The 19,449-nt window shown below is 33.0% G+C and overlaps 1 protein-coding gene across 5 annotated transcripts in view; it reads right to left on the bottom strand.

Moving 5' to 3' along the window:
- Window positions 1-19,449, bottom strand: part of LOC105248938 (rap guanine nucleotide exchange factor 2) — a 78,952-nt gene that overhangs the window by 49,242 nt on the left and 10,261 nt on the right. For 4 of the 5 annotated variants that reach the window (XM_025407832.1, XM_011254034.3, XM_011254026.3 and 1 more), the window contains exon 1: window positions 5,040-5,273. The exons of the other annotated variant lie outside the window; for it this stretch is intronic. The gene's annotated coding sequence lies outside the window, so the exon portion shown is untranslated. Of the gene's footprint in view, window positions 1-5,039; window positions 5,274-19,449 lie in introns of those variants that run through there. 5 annotated transcript variants of the gene reach the window in all.

Genomic DNA, 19,449 nt, shown 5'->3' with positions numbered 1-19,449 from the left:
TTTAAATTCGAGACACCTTATACAATGCAATTTAGAAAAAAAAAATCCGGAAACGTCAAAGAATTTATCACATATTAAAAAAATATTTATATTCGCGCACGATTATATATTAATTATTTTGAAAAAGGCCCCTACTCGCGTCGTACAACTTACTTCGTGTAAGCTACTAGAGCTCGGTAGCTCGAAATAGTTTCCATTCTTAAGCCGTATTAAGCGATGCAAGGGCGCGAGGCGCGTTTATAGCGCGGAAAAAATGCCTTCGTTACGCATCGACGGGATAACATTTATACATGGTGCGATTTCACTCGTCGCGATAACTATACGCGCATGCATCTCCGCAACGTTCACGCAAATATTTACGGAGAACACCGGCAAATCGATGCACTATCCTTCATGCTCGGACGCAGATCGGACTGCCCCTTTACCGGGGCAGTGACCGAGGTGAGGGGGGGAAAATATAGGTGCAAAAATCGATGACGCAATCGTTTCAGCCCGCGTCAGTACCGGCTAGCGGAATTTATCCGATAATGCGATGATACGGCTGGCATGTGGTGTGTGCGGTGTCGCTAGTTAACTCTCTATCAACCACTTCCAAGTCACCTGTATATTTGCACCTACGGTGAATATTATACGCCGAGAGAAAGAACTAATTGGATGAATAAAACCGATTATGCCATCGTTCAAACTATTATTATATATCAATTCAACGATAAGTTGCATAATTAACGCGGCAATTACTTCGTCGATTACCGTATAATTAAGAGGATCGTTAACATTTTTTCTTCCACGATTTTCAAAATGGCTAAGCTCATCGAGATAGGGCTGTTATTAAAAAAAATACTACCTATTCTCCAAGTACGTTGTAATTCCATTCGAGAAGTGATATAATGGAAATGCACGTGAGATTCTCGATTAAGTATCCTCTATGCGGGAGAAAAGGAAAATGTAAAAGGAAGGAAGCGCGTTACATCTGTCTTATGTAAGACTCGACGTCGACAGGAAACATACCAGGGCATGTTGGAAATGGTTTCAAGAACTCGAAACACGTGTTCGTCCTTCAACAGGAAGCGATGCATGCCGCTCGTTTCACGTTTAATTGGCAGATTCAACTCGAGAGGATTCGGTGGCTAACACAAATCACGTGTCGTCCCCCCGAAACGGCGATGCGTGTTGCATCTCCGAAAGATATCGCGGCGAGAAAGCACGAGATATAAAATATAAACGAGCTATTTTAAAAAAGTTCATAAGTCGCACACTCCGCGGAGAAGGTAAAGGACGTGATAAATTGACGGAAAAGATTGATTACCGGTAATTTTGAATCTCTTAATGTTAAAACACATCGGCTTTAATTTGCGTAGGTAGATATAGCTACACATCAATCTTCATTCCAGCAGACTTTAATACGTAATCCAACTTGCGCAAGCTCTCACACGTTACATAAAATGTCAATCGCTTGTCATCATAGTACAATAAATTTGATCGCCGCAAATTGTTTTAAATGCTGCGACTATAATTAATTGAATATATAATATCGCATGGGAAAACAAAATATCGATATTGGAGAGGAAAAAATTTCGCGAGATTTACAATGCGTGAGAGCACGGGATGGATCAATACCTGGCTTTCGGATTATTTCGAATAAATTAAAGCTCAAGGCGTATACAGATACTACAATTAATAAATGATTTTAAATGATATTTACATCTTTATACTATGCAATAAAATTAATTACATAATTTTTTTTATTTATTAACGTTTTTGGAAAGTGCGAAATTGTCCTACATTTCGCATTGATGCGATTATACGGCAGAGAAAGACACTTATTCTCTCGATTTTATCACGACTTTTGCGAGAGAATTAAGTAGCCAATACGCGTATCTTTGATAGAAGTCGAAAATGCTGACGGAATAAATTAAAACTGCGATGACTGTAATTATCCTCAATTTTCGCCGCTACCTGCGATTAATTATAACAAGACAAGCTGTATTGTTTTACCTTACTGTCCGACAAAAGCGTCTACCAGCACCGGAATGGAAACGGTAACTCGCACTTGTTCGTAACAACGTCGAAACAGCGAGAGAAACGAGGAAGCGAGGCAACGACGTGTAACAAAATGCGCATGTGAACGAGGCAACGCGCGGATCGAAGCACCGGAAAACGAACATTCGCGGTTCGCGCGCGAAAATACTCTCACATGGGAGAGAAGACGCGTCGTCGGTCGATGATCGTTAACCGAAAATCAACAAAAGAGATTCAGGGTGGGTGAAGAGAGCTCGCGGCGCGGAACTTTTTGCGACATCCATTTTTTTTTTCTCTCTCTCGATATACCTCGGGGCTTTAAAATATTCCAGGTGAACGATCCGCGCGCGCTTGCGAGCCCATCATCATCGACGGAAGTAAATTCGAAAATAAGATGAGAGGTATAAAGTGCGCTGGAAATAAATCGAATCCATTTTCCCTGCACATAATAATTTTTTTTTTAAGTATATTGTTCTAAATATCTCTACATTTTTCATGTCTATATCGTTTATATTTGAAATTATTAATATTCCGTTGGATTATTAGGATAAAGTAGTAATATTCTTAAATGTTGCCACGTGAAAAAATGAATTATAAAAAAGATGCTTGATCGAAAATATAAAAATTCGTCGTTTCGCGAGAATTTTTCGATTGCGCGGCGACACCTCCGCTTTCAACTCGCAAGAATGCATCATCGGATCAACGACGGAATAACGACATGTTACACGTTATCTATACATGCAAACGAGCTTTCAACGAAATTGGTTCCGACAGAATCGCTCTCTCGCCTGCGAATGGGAAAAGTTTGACCGAAGAATATATATATGGCTTTTCCCTCTCACAATCTCTCTCCTCTCCTCTCTCTCTCTCTCTCCTCTTTCTCTCTCTCTCTTCGCTCTCGCTTCGGAGAAATTTCGAAAATAAAGACCGGTGTTGGATAAATATACGTGGATTACGTATCGAATATGTATTTGCACGCAACCACATTGCACGACGTGTATCGTATGTAAAAAATATTTCGTTGCTCGTAATTTCCATTCGTTTGTGTTATGTGCGCGTTTCGTACACGTAACGCCAATTAAAAACACGTAACGCTCTCTGGAATAAAAAAAATGCGCCAAAGAGACGTCTAAATTATTAGTACTGTACGATATTATTAAAAAAAAAAAATTACGCTATCTCGTCGCACCGAGTTCGCGATTTCCTGTTTACTGAAATCATTACGATTACACGTGATTCAAGAATGTCACATAGTTAGGTCAAGGTTCTTCGATGCATGCATAAAGTGCCATTGCATTCTGATACACAAAGAGATCCTGGTTAAATACATCTCCTCTCGCGATGGGAATGTCGGGACTTAACATACAGGACTTGTAATCCGACAACGCGAAATTATATCCCAAACATTTAAATAATTCATTCGTTGAATGTAAATCACTAAGTCGTGTAATCGGATTTCCTGGAAATTATGCAAAATATTTTCGATTTTTCTCCTTCTCTCTCTTTCACTTCTTCTTTTCGCGTTCAGTTTTTATTCAAAATTTTATAAAATATCAAAGGTTAATTATAAAGGTTAATTGTAACAATTATCGAAAGAATTAGATTGAAAATGATAAATATGATTAAACCATTCCTCGGTGGATTTTAAACGATTGCAGCATAAATAACGATAATCATCTTCGGTATTCTGGAAATTATATAAAGGCAATGGCGTAACGAACGCTCACCGATGCGTTTCTTTTGCATATTACGCAATTCCCATTGCAGCAACCGTGCATGTACGTACATCTATCCATGATTCGCGATTAATTTATCATGTGTTCAGCGGCGGTATCGAAAGATAAAAGCTTCTGTGTGCGTTAATATTTTAGGAATCCATAATGCATGTTGCTTTCAGGATCACCAGGAACACGCCGATATTTTCCAACTTATCGCTGTGACCTTCCACATTCTCGTTTGCATTCGTTTCCGGTCTCCATTCATTGAAATGTTGATTCATAAAGCTATGCATTTTCAACGACTTCTTTAATTCAGTTGTGAAAATTCTATCGACGCGATATTCATTTTCCTAACTCCTTCTACCGCTCTATTACTCGAGTTAAAATTATTCGCTCAATATTCGATTTAAAAAATTATTTTTTCCCGATAAGTAATTTTACAATTAAATAAATATACTAATTTAAACATTCTAATTAAATCTTTACATTAAATATATTGAATTTTTGAGTTTTTTTCGAATAAAAATTTGTTGTAAAGAATTTTAAAACGATGCAAAAATAAAATTTCCATATGAAAAATTTCAAACATATATTTCGTACATCAAAGTGACATCTTTTTCCAAATTCACTATTATATTTATAAATTATATCTTGAATTTTTTTCACGAGTAGAATTTAAAATAACATATAAATAACATTGCGCGATATATATCGACTGTGAAGAGATTTAGAAAAATTAAATATCAACAAACGCGTTAACATATCAAAAACGAATAATGTGCTTGTTATATTCAAAACTCGCGCGCAGTTCCAATTAGATAACGAAGACCGCCTTCAGAGCAATAAGGTTATCGCGAAAATAAATTACGGTTTACGGTTTTAATAATATGTGTAATGTTACTTTTAAATTGGATTTAAAATTGGATTTAAAATTGTTCCATATTAAACGCAATAAATACATTGCAATATAAATACAATTTCACTCGATCCAAAGTTATCCACAGCTAAAAGCCTTGCAAATAACGTGCGTTTCATTGCTATCGGATATTTTTCATTATTGACCTACACTACTATCCTAATTGATGCTAATCGCAAAAGTTACGAATCAACGTTATATAGAAAGAAATATGAATAAATAAATATGCAAAAGAGAAGACGCAATAGTTTGATACTGACAATTTTTCGCGCGAGATCGGTGCATCTCAGCAGATTTAATGAAACACGATCGATGAGGCCAGTTCGTAAATCTCGGACGCACCGCATACGACAAATTCGTGGCCGTCCAAAACAACCTGTCCTGACCTGTTTCGTCCTCGCCGTCCGCTGCAGCTGCCGCGCGTAATCCACAGGCGATTGCACTCGGAAAATCGAACGAGAATTGCGCGGCAAAATTTTCACTCGATACCAACGCGCGATGAAATCGTCTCGCGGCCGAGACGACTCGCCGTCGATGATCGACGAAAAAACGAAGCGGCGGAATCGCCGATATTTGGCGCGCGAGAGACCGGGAGCGGCGCGTCGACACGCACGCTGCGACGTCCGAAAGTGTACTGGCGCTGGCGCTGCCGCGCCGCCGCTCACGCGCACCACGATGTGACGCCGCGCGGCCGCGCCCTCTGCCGGACGCTCCGCGAAATAAATTCGGAGATTCGATACGCCTCGTACGCCGAGTCGGACTGTCACTCGAGGGCCGCTTCCGCCAAACTTGGATCGATTTAATTCGTTGATTATAACTTGCGCGATTAGCCAACGATGAAATTTGTGTTATATCACAATATTATGTGACAATGTATTATGTCATGTATTGCGATATAATATGGCTAAAAATGTTGATATTGATCACTCTGTAAAATTAAATGATTAAATTAATTGGAATTTGATGAAAGTGGTTCTGATTGCAACATGACAATATAACGTCGAAATCATTTCTGCTTGAAATATAAATTATATGTACTCTTTGTTCATAGTATTTCATATTTTACGTTTTCAAACAATGTTGAGATTTTTTTTTAGTTTCAAGAACATCCCCGAAGACGGCGTGTAGTTTTATTGTCTCTAAAGGGGAAACTCTTCTTCGCTTTCTTAAATTTCCTGTCCTATATTAAATAGCAATCTGTCGTCGCTGTTGATGCTCCAGCGGATATTTTGATTTACAGTAGCGGAACGACGTGCCAGGTTTTTACTCAGAGCAGGAAGAGATGGTCCACGTGCGCGCGGAAACGAGTAGATTTCCTACAGTAAATTAAACTCCGAGCCGAAGGCGACGACAAGTTGATCCAAAGGTACAGGATACGAAGAAAAGCGGAGAAACACGGTGATTTCCTTCGTTGGGTTTGACGATTCCATGCACGTTAAAAAAGAGACGAAAAAAGATTTTCGCTTTCTTTCTTTTTTCTTTTAATTACTGCATTTAAATCCACGCGAATCCATACACGTGGGTACGTTATTCATCCATTGTGCTTTTGGTTACCGCAGACGTCAATTAGAGAACGAAATTAAAGAATTGTAGTAACGCTCATGAAATTCTTTTCTTTCAAAGAGCCACTTTGACATTTGGAATTTATCCACGACATGCGCAGAATTAAATCCTTTATATCGTACATGACATTCGTGACAATAACTTTCCTCTGTATGTTTTAAGACGAGGGATTTTATCCACCTTTCAATTTTATAAGCCTTTCCGGTAATCATCTCTATTTAATTGTCTTTATAGTTTTAATTAATAATCTAAATATGTGTTATCTTTAGCTCAATTAAATATAATATTATTTTATCTTTATCCCAATTAAATATAATATTATTTTATCTTTCTCTCGATTAAATATATTATTTCGCTTTGTTTGATTTTTATATTTTTAAATAATATTGTAATTTCCATTTTACAATCGAGATTTGTATATAAATATTATACATACGTATATAATATTATGTAACATGAAAAAAATTTATATATACATATAATATTTCAAAAAATTGAAATACGCCCTAGTAATTTTTAATATTCCACAAATTCTCGCAAAAAAACTACACAGAAATTCGTGATCTAAAATAAAAGATTGCGTTTTATTATTTGCGTCTGATGAAAAACTTCAGCTTTGAAGACTCGAGATTAACATGAAAAGATCGATCGTGGTAAATTTAGCGTCTACTCTCATAATATAGCTGCTTCTCTTCTACTTAGACACAAAACGCTCGTTATTTTACTCCCATCGCGATTCGCTCATTAATGAAGCCTTAATTAGGCAAGTTCGCCTTTTTATCCAAATGATAGTTACTTCCTGTTCCGCTTCCTCCAATTTTTCTATAAACGAGATAAATGGGATGACGTTCATCATCATCATCATGCAATGGTTTAAAGGATTAAAAGATTATTCATCTCGAGAGACGAAATCAATAACTACGAAGTTTACAAAATACAATTATACAAAAAATTATTATTATTATAAAATGCATAGATAAAACAATTATATAAAGTAATTTGTAAAATCCATAAAACGATAAAAAGTTTTTTAACAATTCCACAATTTATGAAATAAATGTATTTGAAAAATGATGAAAATTTTTTGAAAAATGTATCAAAAATCTGTGAGTTAAAAATCAAAATAAAAAATAAAGTCATAGAGAGGGAAAATTTGTATTTATTTTTATTTTCAAGCATTTTTCTTATTTTGAAAATATGAAATTTTTTTTTTTTTAGAATCTTCCTTTTCTACCTCTCCATCCTTTACTATTTAATATAAAAAGCGAGTGAAATCTAAAACTTTCTTTTTAAAGTAATATTACTATGGAAAAAAAATAATTAACTTTCCTTGAAGCGCATGCATGCGTAAAACAATAATTACGTCTACTTCAGTGTCTCTCCCATCGATTTCTATGAATTTCAATTAACTCACGCAACGTCCATTAAACAGAATATCCAAAATAGCAACTATAAGTCGTCCTTGCGCGCTATTTCTAAGAATTAATATGCGAGATATAAAGTGGAATTTAATATACCGTCTCGTTTTCATTTCCTTTCACGCCGCGTGTACAATACGTTTAAATAATTTTTGCTCCACAACATGACGTCAATTTTCACGCTAATTAAGCTTCGGAGTCACGCCACGAACTAAGCAAAAAAATTCCTACTTTCCTAATGTAATTATTGCATCGTACTCAAGTATATCGAATGACATACCAGTTATAAAATACGAATGATACGTGTACTTTTTATCTACATTATGACATCGTGAAAGTTCAACGTGAAAACGTAATCCCGGATCGTCTCATAAATATTAGAGAAATCGAAAATAGGTACTTGTGATGGACATATAACCGTTCATTTTTGAAAAACAAATTTTATATCATTATTGAAGTTTTTCCTCAGATTTCATGCAAATTTTGCATCATGTCCATTTAAATAGATACATAGATAGTTCTCGATATAATGACTTTTCCAACAATACAAAATGCACAGCTATATTTTTCTCTAAACGTTATTTTTATTATTGTATATATTTATTATATCATAAAATGATTAGTTATTCATTAAATTAATAGCGATACTGAGTAAAACCAAGTCATGAGATATAACATGTTAATCTCGATAAATGGCGTAAACGATCAATAAGTGCTATTCATCTTTGGATGTATTCTACAGCAACAGTTGGCTCGTTTCGCCTTCGTTTCAATCATTAATCGTAATTAAACAACGTTTGAAATCCGCATCTATATGTCAATATCATATAAGATCGAGAACGGTATTATATAAAGAAGAATAATAATACGATAAAACCTTCAATCGCATAAAAAAATAAAATTTGGCTTCAAGTTAATCCTTCGATCTTCGAGCTAACGATATCAAATATTATTTTTATTAAATTAATTAATTATATTTTAATTATTATTAATTATATTTAAATTAATTAATAATTATAATTTTTTGATTAAATTTTTTCAATAACAAATAGATTTCTTTTCTTGTAAATTATTGAAAATCGCTTGATACAGAATTAATGTTTCTCGTAGAGCGCGACTTAGTGCATGTCCTCGCGTTGCCTGTACTCGATCTGTCATAATAACGGGTCCAGAATTATGTCCCTCTCGTGTATATCGACCGTGCTGTCTCCTCATGTGCTTGAGCCTTCGCGAATCGTTTGCCAATCTACCGCACGTGTATGTTTCTGTCCGTCGTCTCCCTCCGATGATCGCATTCTCCTCCTGTCGTTGGTATCCTCCTCTCGCCATATCGGGTCGTCCTGCTCGGCGACCGAGGTGCCATATCGACCTGGCAGCTCTCTGTCTAGACTAGACCTTCACCAGAATATGCCAACCAAGCCGATGTTACGGTCTCTAGTACCGTTACAACGCTCGCTTTTTTCGTCCTCGATACGCCATGATGTGAACGATGTGAAATGAAACGAGCGTTGTGATAGCACCACAAGTGGCAAATTTGCTCACGTGTAAGTTTGCGTTATACTTGTAATACAAAAAATCACCTACATGTATATATTTCAGTATTCTAGAAATCTAAAATTGTGAAATATTTTAGAAAGTTTTTTATTTTGTGTACAAAAATATAAATTTGTCAAAATGAATATATATTTAAAATATATCATCAATAAAGCTTTACACATATTCACGCATAAAAAATGATTTTGTCTCTCAAATAATACACCAGAATATTATAAACGTTGAAACTTAATAATTTCGCAACAAAAAATATCCCACAAGGATATTCATCACTTTTGTATAAAAATGTTATATCAAAAATATGATTCTTGAATAAAATATTATAAATGATAGACAACAAAAGATGAATCGTGTATCATAGATATAGTTACATTAGATTAAAAGAATTTGTAAAAAGATATAAAATAATTCATGAAATATTCTGACGATTTGTTTCGATTCAGAATGCACAGTTATTATTGAGTAACAACGCACATACTAATATTAGAATTCTCTTATGTTTGTCCAGAAAATAATTCTGATCCCTCATTGATAATTTCCGATAATGAATAAACTGCATTATCTTTCTAATTCAACACACGTTATCCTAATCTGATTAATCTAGTTATGCAACTCGAATCGAGAAATGCATCGACAGATTCACTAAAATTGGAGCAAATTTCGAAAACGAAATTCGATAACATGTATTATTTCCTCGCAAACAATCGGACGACTATGTAAAAAACATTCCGCTAAAATCGCCGCGTAATTCATTCGCCCCTCTTTCTCTTTCTCTCTCTCTCTCTCTCCATCTATCTGCTTTTGATATACCTGTCGATAACAGCATTGAAAAATAACCACGCAACCGCGGGGATGTAGAAGAAAGGGATATAAATATAAAAAAATCACGTATAGCGAAAGAAAAATATAAAATTTGTAAAAAGGAATAAGAGAAGTAAAGCGGGGGAAAAGAGAGAAAGGAAAGCTTCGTGAACGCTGCGCGCTTGCCGTAGAACTTATTAGGTCGAAGCCACTTCAGGAAAAATACCGACCGACGACGAAGCAGTAGGAGGATTTTCTAGGAGTACAACCGGATATAACGAAGTATTACGACCTACACAAACAACATGCAGGGTGGTTCCTTACGCCATAATTCTGATATATTATTTCTGAACTTATTACGAGCACAAAATGTCATGTGAATGTAATATTTGTAAAAATACGTGCGAAGAAAACAAAAAGCATTTCACTGTCTTAAGTTAGTAATAAAAACTTCTACAGGTTTCCCATGTTTAACAAACTTAAGTTTATACATTAAAAACATTAGTGTATAACAGATATCAAGTATAATATCATGTTATATTAAATATCAACTATAATATCATGATATCAAGTATAGTAGCATTAGTGTATAACAGATATCAAGTATAATATCATGTTATATTAAATATCATACTTGTCGACTTTAATTAATCTCAAAATAAATTAATATTCTTATCTTTTCATATGTACGTATTTCTTACGTATATTTTTTATGTACATTTTACGTTCATTTAAAAAGCTAATTTATAAAGCTAGTTTGTTTATTAGTTAACTAATCAGAAAGTTAATTTGTTTTATGTCGACTAATTTCGCAAAAATTTTCTTTTTGAAAAAATCAGTACATAAATCTCAAACTGAATTGGATTTTTATGAGTCGTAAACCGTGGTATATCAACATGTTTTGCGGAGGGTCGACCATTGAAGATGGCAAACACGTGCCTTGCTTAAAGACTACAAAAACTCGGGGAACATATCCTTTCGATAAGGAAGAACAGATTTTCTTTGTAATAAATATTTTTCTTCATATACATCATTATCGTGCGCGATACGAGTCAAAAAATAAATAGGATCGATATCACAGTTCCCGCGGCTATAAAATAAAGAAGGGAAATTTCTTGCGCTTCGGATGAAAGAAGCGATCTCGTGAATATCAAGGTAAAAATATTTTAAGGATATATCAGTCAGAAAAATTGTTCCATTATAATAATAAATGGTAGATTCAAGTGTGGGTGGAATAAAGTCAATTTGAAGTATGTGGCACTTCGAAAGTGAGATGTAGGATAAAAGTGATCTGACAGCTGATCGATGAGGAAATTAACTTCGAGCGAACGACTAATTAGATTAAACCAATTCTCATCGAGTATTCCACAGTTTATTTTTACACATTTTTCCCTCTTTCTATTACAGTCTAAATGTTATTTTTTATCTTGACATTTTATTAAAATTTCAAAAATAAGAAAAATGTCATAGTTTTTTAACCATTGTTCAAATTAATTAACAATAATATTCATCGAAATACAATAATAAATTCATGTATAAATCACATGTGAATAAAATGTAAATATATGAAAAAAAAAAAAAAGAAATTTTTCTCTTTAATGAATCAAATAAATTGAAACTTTAAAAGGAAACAAACAGTATTGTAATAACAACTAAAATATCAAAATACTTTTTTTTGTATAAGTAAGAACAAAAAATATTGAAACAAGAGAATTCTCTTAATTATTAATATTATATTACATCAATATTTAATAAAAAACATCCATTTATCAATCTAATTATTTCATCTTCTCGACATTTATTTTAAAAAGATGATTATCTGTGAATGATATAATTATTTTATACAATATGTTATATGTTATATTCATCATGGACATAAATTAAAAAATTTAAAAACATTAAGTCTTTAAAAAGTCTTTAACACGTCTGTCAAACTAGTGTTCATGATTAATAAATCACGAGCCCATGTCTTTTTTTTCTTTCTAGACGTATACAGTGGATCTCGAAATTAAGAGCAAGTCTCGAGTAGCCGAGGAAGCGCAGGTGACATCGAGGTACATGGTTTTTTTTTCTTTTTAATTGAAAGAGTAGAGAAAGAGGCAAAGGAGATGCCGATAAAAAGCAACGATAGCAAGAGTGTCTCGATATTTCTAAAGGCATTCAAGGCGACATACTCGATGCAGCCGCGATAAGAAGTACTTTGTCCGCAAATAAAGGCCGAAATGGTCTCTCTTTTTTTTCCCTTTTAAATATCCAACTATGAATTTGAGCAAACTAATTCGATTCCGGCTAACTACCTCACTTTTTTCTGCAATTTTTCACATTAAAATTTCTTTAACGCGCAATATTGCATTATTCCGGAAATAGATTTTCGTTTGGACTCGTTAACATTTGCACATATCTTTCAAAGAGCGGCGGCAGTTGTCGATGTCCAACAACTCGAGTTAAGGAGAACGAATCTGATTCTCTTCCTTTTCAATACATGGTAAAATAGTACACGTCCTTTACCATCGACAACTGCGATAGCGTTTTCCTTATCGATTGTCGTTAACGCTCAAAAGATATTCACCATCCATATGTCATTCATATTTAAAATAGCTGTGTACAGTTATATAACTATATGATAAAAATGTATTGTTAAAAAATCAATTATAAAAGAGAAAAATCAATTGTAAAAGAAAAAAAAAATTCAATCGATTATTGAATTATCTGAAACTTACATGTAATATGGTCTGTTTACATTAGATATATCATAGTATAACATGTGTATTGCACATAGAAATATTTAATTTATCTGGAATCAATAATATTTTGATATTTATACAAGATATGCCTTATTGTTATCTAATAATATTCTCTTTCTAAATTGGATATTATTAGAATGTGAAAATGTGTTAATAATGGTTAATAATAAATCATTGAGAATATTATATTTAATATTGAAAATTTTTAAATACTACAAAATGCAATATATAATATATATATATATATATATATATATATATATTTTTATCATGATAACATTAAAAAGCGATCAAAAGGAAGCGGAAAGAAAAATGCTGAAAAAATTAATTTAATGCTATCGTTGCTTGTTATCAGAGTCACATGCGAGAAATAATTTCCAATATTCTATTACTGAACTGAGAAATGTCTTTAGAGTACAATATCGCGATTCATCGATCGATTTAAATAACAAGACATCAAATCGGTAGAATATAATCTAAGACTTTGATTATATCAATTAATTTCAGTTCCAGGTCATATTTATTTTTGATTATCATTCATTTCAAACTAAACATACATCATGAAAAATCTCAAGAGCATTTTCATGTACGCTTCTTGAGTAGATATTGATTACTTTGATAGGTATATTAGCTTTAAAGAATTAATTTTTTTGAAATTAATTAAATTATTTTTAAATTATATTTTTCTACGCGCGATAAATATAACATGTCATACAGAATAATTATATAATTAATAGATAATATGTATAATTTGTTGAAAATAAACGGCGAGAAAATAAAATAAATGATTCATAAATTAATGTTTTTTAAATATTAATATAATTATATGAATTAATGTAATATATTAAAAATTTTTTAAATTATTTTAATGTTTTTTGTTCTTGCATAAAAAAGGTATTTTGATATTTAATTTTTATGACAATATTGTTCACTTCTTTTTGATAAATTTTTATTTGATTTTTATTTGGTTCACTAAAGAGAAAAATTACTTGTTATTCGTATACTATATACATGTGATTTATACATGAATTTATTTCCAATTTTATTCCCAATTTAATATCGAATATTATTATTAATAAATTTGATGGAAGATTGCTAAAAAAAATAACAATTTTTTGAAATAGCATTGGAAAATTAACACAAAAGCAATCTGCACATATAAAATATTATTTGCACGTATAAAATATTTATCTCTAAACTGCATTTCTTGAATACAGTTAATGAATTTATAACAAATGAACTTGATTCACAAGAAATGAAGGAATATGAAATATCCGATTTGCTGCATTTTTCTAAATCGTACAACGAATCGTAAAACATTGCAAATGTGGAATGTGGTGCTTGTCGAATTCCTCTAATTAGTTTTTAAATTGTAAAACAGATATCGGGTGTATCGAAAAAAGTTGGCGCGGTGGTATCGATCTCACGATGAGGGGCGGCGAGCGGCGGGGTAAGGGGCAAACGTCGATCCGATTCCGACCGATCCTATCCGACGTAAATGCCGTTGCAACCGGCTCAAAGCAGCAAAACGAAATACACGACGCGCGAGTCGAACAAACGCAATAAGTCGCCAGCTACTTTCTAGCCCGCGGCCTGGTGCCGCGAAATGCAGCTTCACGCTCTTCTCGCGCGGTTCCAGCGATCAATTCGCGCGCGTTTGCGGCTCTCTGCTGCAGGAGGAAACCTCCGCTCTCTGCTTCTCACGAGTTGTATGAAATTCAAAATAAGGCAGAAAATAAAACACATATATTTGAATAAAATCAAATTTGTTTCAAAATAATTGTCTTACAATCTTGTATAAAATCTTCTTATGTAAACAAATGTATGACTGATATATTTATTTTCAATCGTAATGCATCTAATTTCTATAATTTAAAAAAAACTTTTTGTTCCGCAAGTACTTTGTCTCAATCGTGTAAGGTGGCTTTTATGCAATGTACATTATATCCCGTGAAATTTTGACGGTGAACGATCGCGTGTGAGATTTTAAAATGAAGTTCAAGAGTTCTCGCTCCAAAGTGGAGCACGCGAGTGTCATTTCCAGTTCTGGAAACTTGACACACATCTCGAAGATTTGGTCGACGAGTTAACGATTATATGAACAACTCATCCATTTCTCTAGATTTGAGAGTAACGTCATTAACTTAATTTAAAAAAATTCGCATCTCTATCTCTTGCGCTTCTTGTTGGCAAGAATATCGAGACAAATTGTGTGATGCAAGAAGAGAATAAAAATATATACCGATACCTTGGAAGGTGAGTAATCAATGTCATTGTATGCGACTTGAAAGTAAAAGGTCGAACGTCCTACATATGCGCGTATAACACATTTCCCTACCTCTATTTTTTATAAAACGACATAATTACAAATAAATTTAGACACCGTTAAGTTATCGAGCGATGGCTGAAAGTATACGATCAACTCCATTTAAAAAAATAAAATCATATACATGCGAATATACAGATGCTTAAATATGCATATACTATATATGTATATTTAAGCATCTGTATATTCGAGTTTTTAATAATTTGACTGAAAAGAATTCACAAGGCCAAGAATATAAATTAGAAATGCAAATACGATTCACCTTGCGATGCTAAAAACTGATGTTTATAAGTGTAATTATTTCTGCAGTTTAAAAATATGTATAAAATATGTAAATTAACGATGATAGAAATACATTCCTGATCAAATTAATCAATTAGTCCTGATTAAAGTAATCAACTAGTCCAACAGCTGAATTTTCTCAAGTGATTCTTGAGTAATTCGCTAAATATGGAAATATTTCAACAGATAATTTAGATGTAATATAATTCAGATATAAATATAATTCAGATCAATATTTTTTAATCCCTTATTTATTTAAAAAGAATAAAAATTTACGATTCTGTTAAAAAATTAAATAAATTAAAAAGATAATGAAAGACATTGATCACCTTTTCTGAAATGTTTTTCTTTGTAAAAAAGAATACAATTTATAAATCTATCTAGTGCTAAAAAATAAAATATAATCTCTATATATGAAGCCTTTCTATTGGTTGTTGATTATTTCCCTAAACAACTTTCTAAAAAACATCTTACGATTAATTTTCGAGAAATTTTCTAGGCATCGTTTAAATAACAATGTACTTGTTCATACATCCATAAATTAATAAAAAAAAAAATAAGTAAAAAACGTTTCATCACAAGAGATGTATAATATCGAAAAATTAATCTCGAAAGTTATATGCATCGTAGTATCCTCAAACTATCGTGATTTTCCATAACGATCTATGGAAGATATTTAGAAACTCGCTTAAATAGATTTTAACGCCCGGTTGTAAATAGAAATAAATCAGAGCCATATAACCGCTGTCGCTCATGCGAATATAGATAGAAAAAGCGAGATTTCACCAAGACTTTTCTCTACTTTCCGCGATGCACGCACGTAATTGTTTTCTACAGAGCAATAACATTGCATGTACATACGATGTCGACATGCACGTGTCAGTGTCGCCATGTGCTTTTTTTGCCACGTACAAGATAGTGAAATTCGTTAGTTACGCTGAAAAAGATAGTTATACGTGACAAATTTTTGATAGTAAGATATGTAGAAAGTTTCCTGTTTGACAAGAACGAGGAGTAAGATGTAGTAAAAAAAAGTGTGAGAATTCTTGAAGAAATAGTTAGAAACAGATGATCGAGATTGAATAAAAATCTTTTCTGTTATTTCGCAACATTAAAACGTAAAACTTGTAAAATTTTACCAATTCATCTCCATCATGAACTTTAATTTCAATAGAATTGCAAAAATAATTGCAATCTTGAGCACTTGTTTTGGAATAATTAAATATTTCTATTTTATTTTTATTTACACATATCCTATATCTTTAATGATTTAATTAATATTCTACAATATTTTTTTGCTCTCAATCGAATTCTATTTTTTTTATTTAAAAGATTAATTGCAACCTATAACTTAAACAATTCATTATTTAAAAAATAAGAAATAAAATTTCACGATTTTATCAATTTTAATAATTTTCTTCTACAGATAATTCAACGTAACAGATAATTCAAGCTTGATGAGACGGAAGTAAATAAGAAAATGGCATAATCGATTGGAAAGTATCCGGATTTTGCAAGAGCGATTTCATTGTCAGTAATTTGCGTCGTTAAAGCATCCTTAATAAAATTGGTGAAACACGATTTTAATATGTTACTCACACATCCGTCGTTTAAGAAAACAGATAATTTCAAGATTTCAAGGCAGTTCCAAGATAATTCAAGGTGAGTCGGACGAAACGGATGAAACCGATGTTCCAGATGAAACCAGTACATTCCATCACATAAACTGGTACAAGAAAATGCGAGCACTATTTCCACGAGTATAACGGTTATCAAATATGCCGTTACTTTTCGCAATTGTTTTGATACCGTGTTTTCTTTTTTCAATAAAATCTTGTGAAAAATTGAATTTTTAACACGAAATTAAAGCCTAAATAGAGCTTCAATCAACTTGATTTTATCAATTTCTCTTAATTGTAACCAACTTGATTTTCTTTAATATGTAATTTCTTGTAGATTTCTGTAAGATCTTATATTATGTAATTTGATACATTGTATTTTTATTTTTTCCATAATAGAGCAAAATTTTTTATGAAAACATACAGTGTTTACACATATCGTGAGATTTTTAAATATTTATTTTTATATTCAATTGTGCAAAGCAATCGTTTGTATAAAATAAGTTCAACATGAAAAATACATAAAAAACATAATTTACAAAATACATAATTTCTGAGAAAGAATGATTTCCACTATTAATCTTAAATTTAATCACATATACACGCACGAACATGTATACGATATTAATATCATTGCGTTTGTCACTCATTCTAATTGGTTGCAAAAAAATATGCCGAGGAAACGAAATAAGAAGCAACGGTCAACAATCGATCGAGAGAAATGTGACGTTTTCACATGAAAATACTAACTTTAATATTTATGTTCTTTTACATTAAATGAAACATATAACACATTAAATCACTCGATTATGCAGGTAGAAACTGGTATTTTCCCTTTGAGATAAAATCTAGCCTTCGATAGAAACAAAATACTTGTACGGTTTCCTGCGGAGAAATAATACTCCACGTTTCTTTCACATGTAAAGGGCGAGTTCCTAGGGCACGATTAAAAATACTTTAATTACGTAATCGTCACGCCGCCATAGCGCAGAGTTCACCGAGGCGTGAGAACTTGTGAGCTCATCGATATAAAAATACGAACTTTTACAGAATCACAAAGAAATAATAGAGGTCGGAGCGTGCGGAGAGTTCTATGATGCAGGACGCGACACGTTTCATGCTAATTATGCGTTAGTAGGTAAAAGGCTGCTGCACCAGCGGTGTGCCAAGCGGAGGCCACCGTGCACCTAAGCAGGATAGTAACAGCACCGTAGGTAGGCGTATAGTCGTCGCGAGATAGCGTGTACGTACACGCTATAAAATACCAGCCATGGCTTCGGAACCAATCGGCCGTTTCGGTGCACCTCGCTGCGCATTTTGCTTTGTACGCTGCACAATGCTCCCGTTGTCGCAGCGCACACTAGATAGCCGTCTCTTCGGAATCTTATGAATTACCGCGCACGTGAAAGGAAAATTCCAAAAGGATAAAAAATATATATATCACGACGCACGACTATTAAGGGGTTTTACCTAGTCAGCAAGTCGAGAAAAACGTATTTTTGGGAAATTTAAAAAAAAAACCAGTTAGGTATTTTTATTTCATCGATTCTTTATCATAATATATATCTATCAAAGAAGTTTTCATAATTTTTTTCAATTAAAAATATCGAGAAATGTAGGCAGAGACATCTTTTTTTTCGGAGGCGCTTGGCGGTGAGCAAGATTGCTCGGAGCTGAATCATTTGAAATAAAAAGGAAGGATTCAGAAGGATTTAGGTTTCGTATGAATTGATCTAGTCGGTGAATGAAGGATTTTACAAAAAATTGATTTTGACAATGCGACGGACGCAAAAATACGAATTTTACGTGTTAAAAAACTTTTCGTTCTTATGTTAATAAAAAAAAGGTTTCATTAAAATTAAAACTCCCTCGTTCACCAACTAGATCAATTCATACGAAAGCTAAATCCTTTTGAATTTTTTATTTCAGATGATTCAGCTCCGAGCAATCTTGCTCACCGCCTCCGAAAAAAGATGTCTCTGGAAAATAGCTACTGTGTCTGCATTTCTCGATATTTTTAATTTGAAAAAATTATAAAAACTTTGATAGATATATATTATGATAAAGAATCGATGAAATAAAAATACCCAACAGTTTTTTTTAAATTCATCAAAAATACGTTTTTTCGACTTGTTGACTAGGTATAACCCCTTAAAAGAGGTGCGTGAGATTTTATCCATTGTACGAAGTGTTACGTTTTTCAAAATGCAATTTTTTTCATGCGAATAATGTATTTGTAAAAATTTACTGGAAAAAGGAATGTTTATGGAAACACATGTCGATGGCCGCAGTCAATCTCGCAAGGAGAGAGTCGCAGACTATGGTAATTTAATTTGTACGCCAACTTTCTCCAGTTGCAATTGTATTCGCACTCTCTTTGCAAAGTATCGTGAAAAAGGGAAAACGTGTCGTGGACGAAATGCTCTTTTCAAAACTTGAAAAATGTTCAAGTCGAAGCTCAAACAAGCTTCACAGCCACGAGAATAAAC

Source organism: Camponotus floridanus, unplaced genomic scaffold (assembly GCF_003227725.1).
Source record: "Camponotus floridanus strain SB8 unplaced genomic scaffold, Cflo_v7.5 scaffold19, whole genome shotgun sequence".
Lineage (NCBI taxonomy): Eukaryota > Metazoa > Arthropoda > Insecta > Hymenoptera > Formicidae > Camponotus > Camponotus floridanus.
This window is presented reverse-complemented; position numbering and strand designations above follow the sequence as displayed.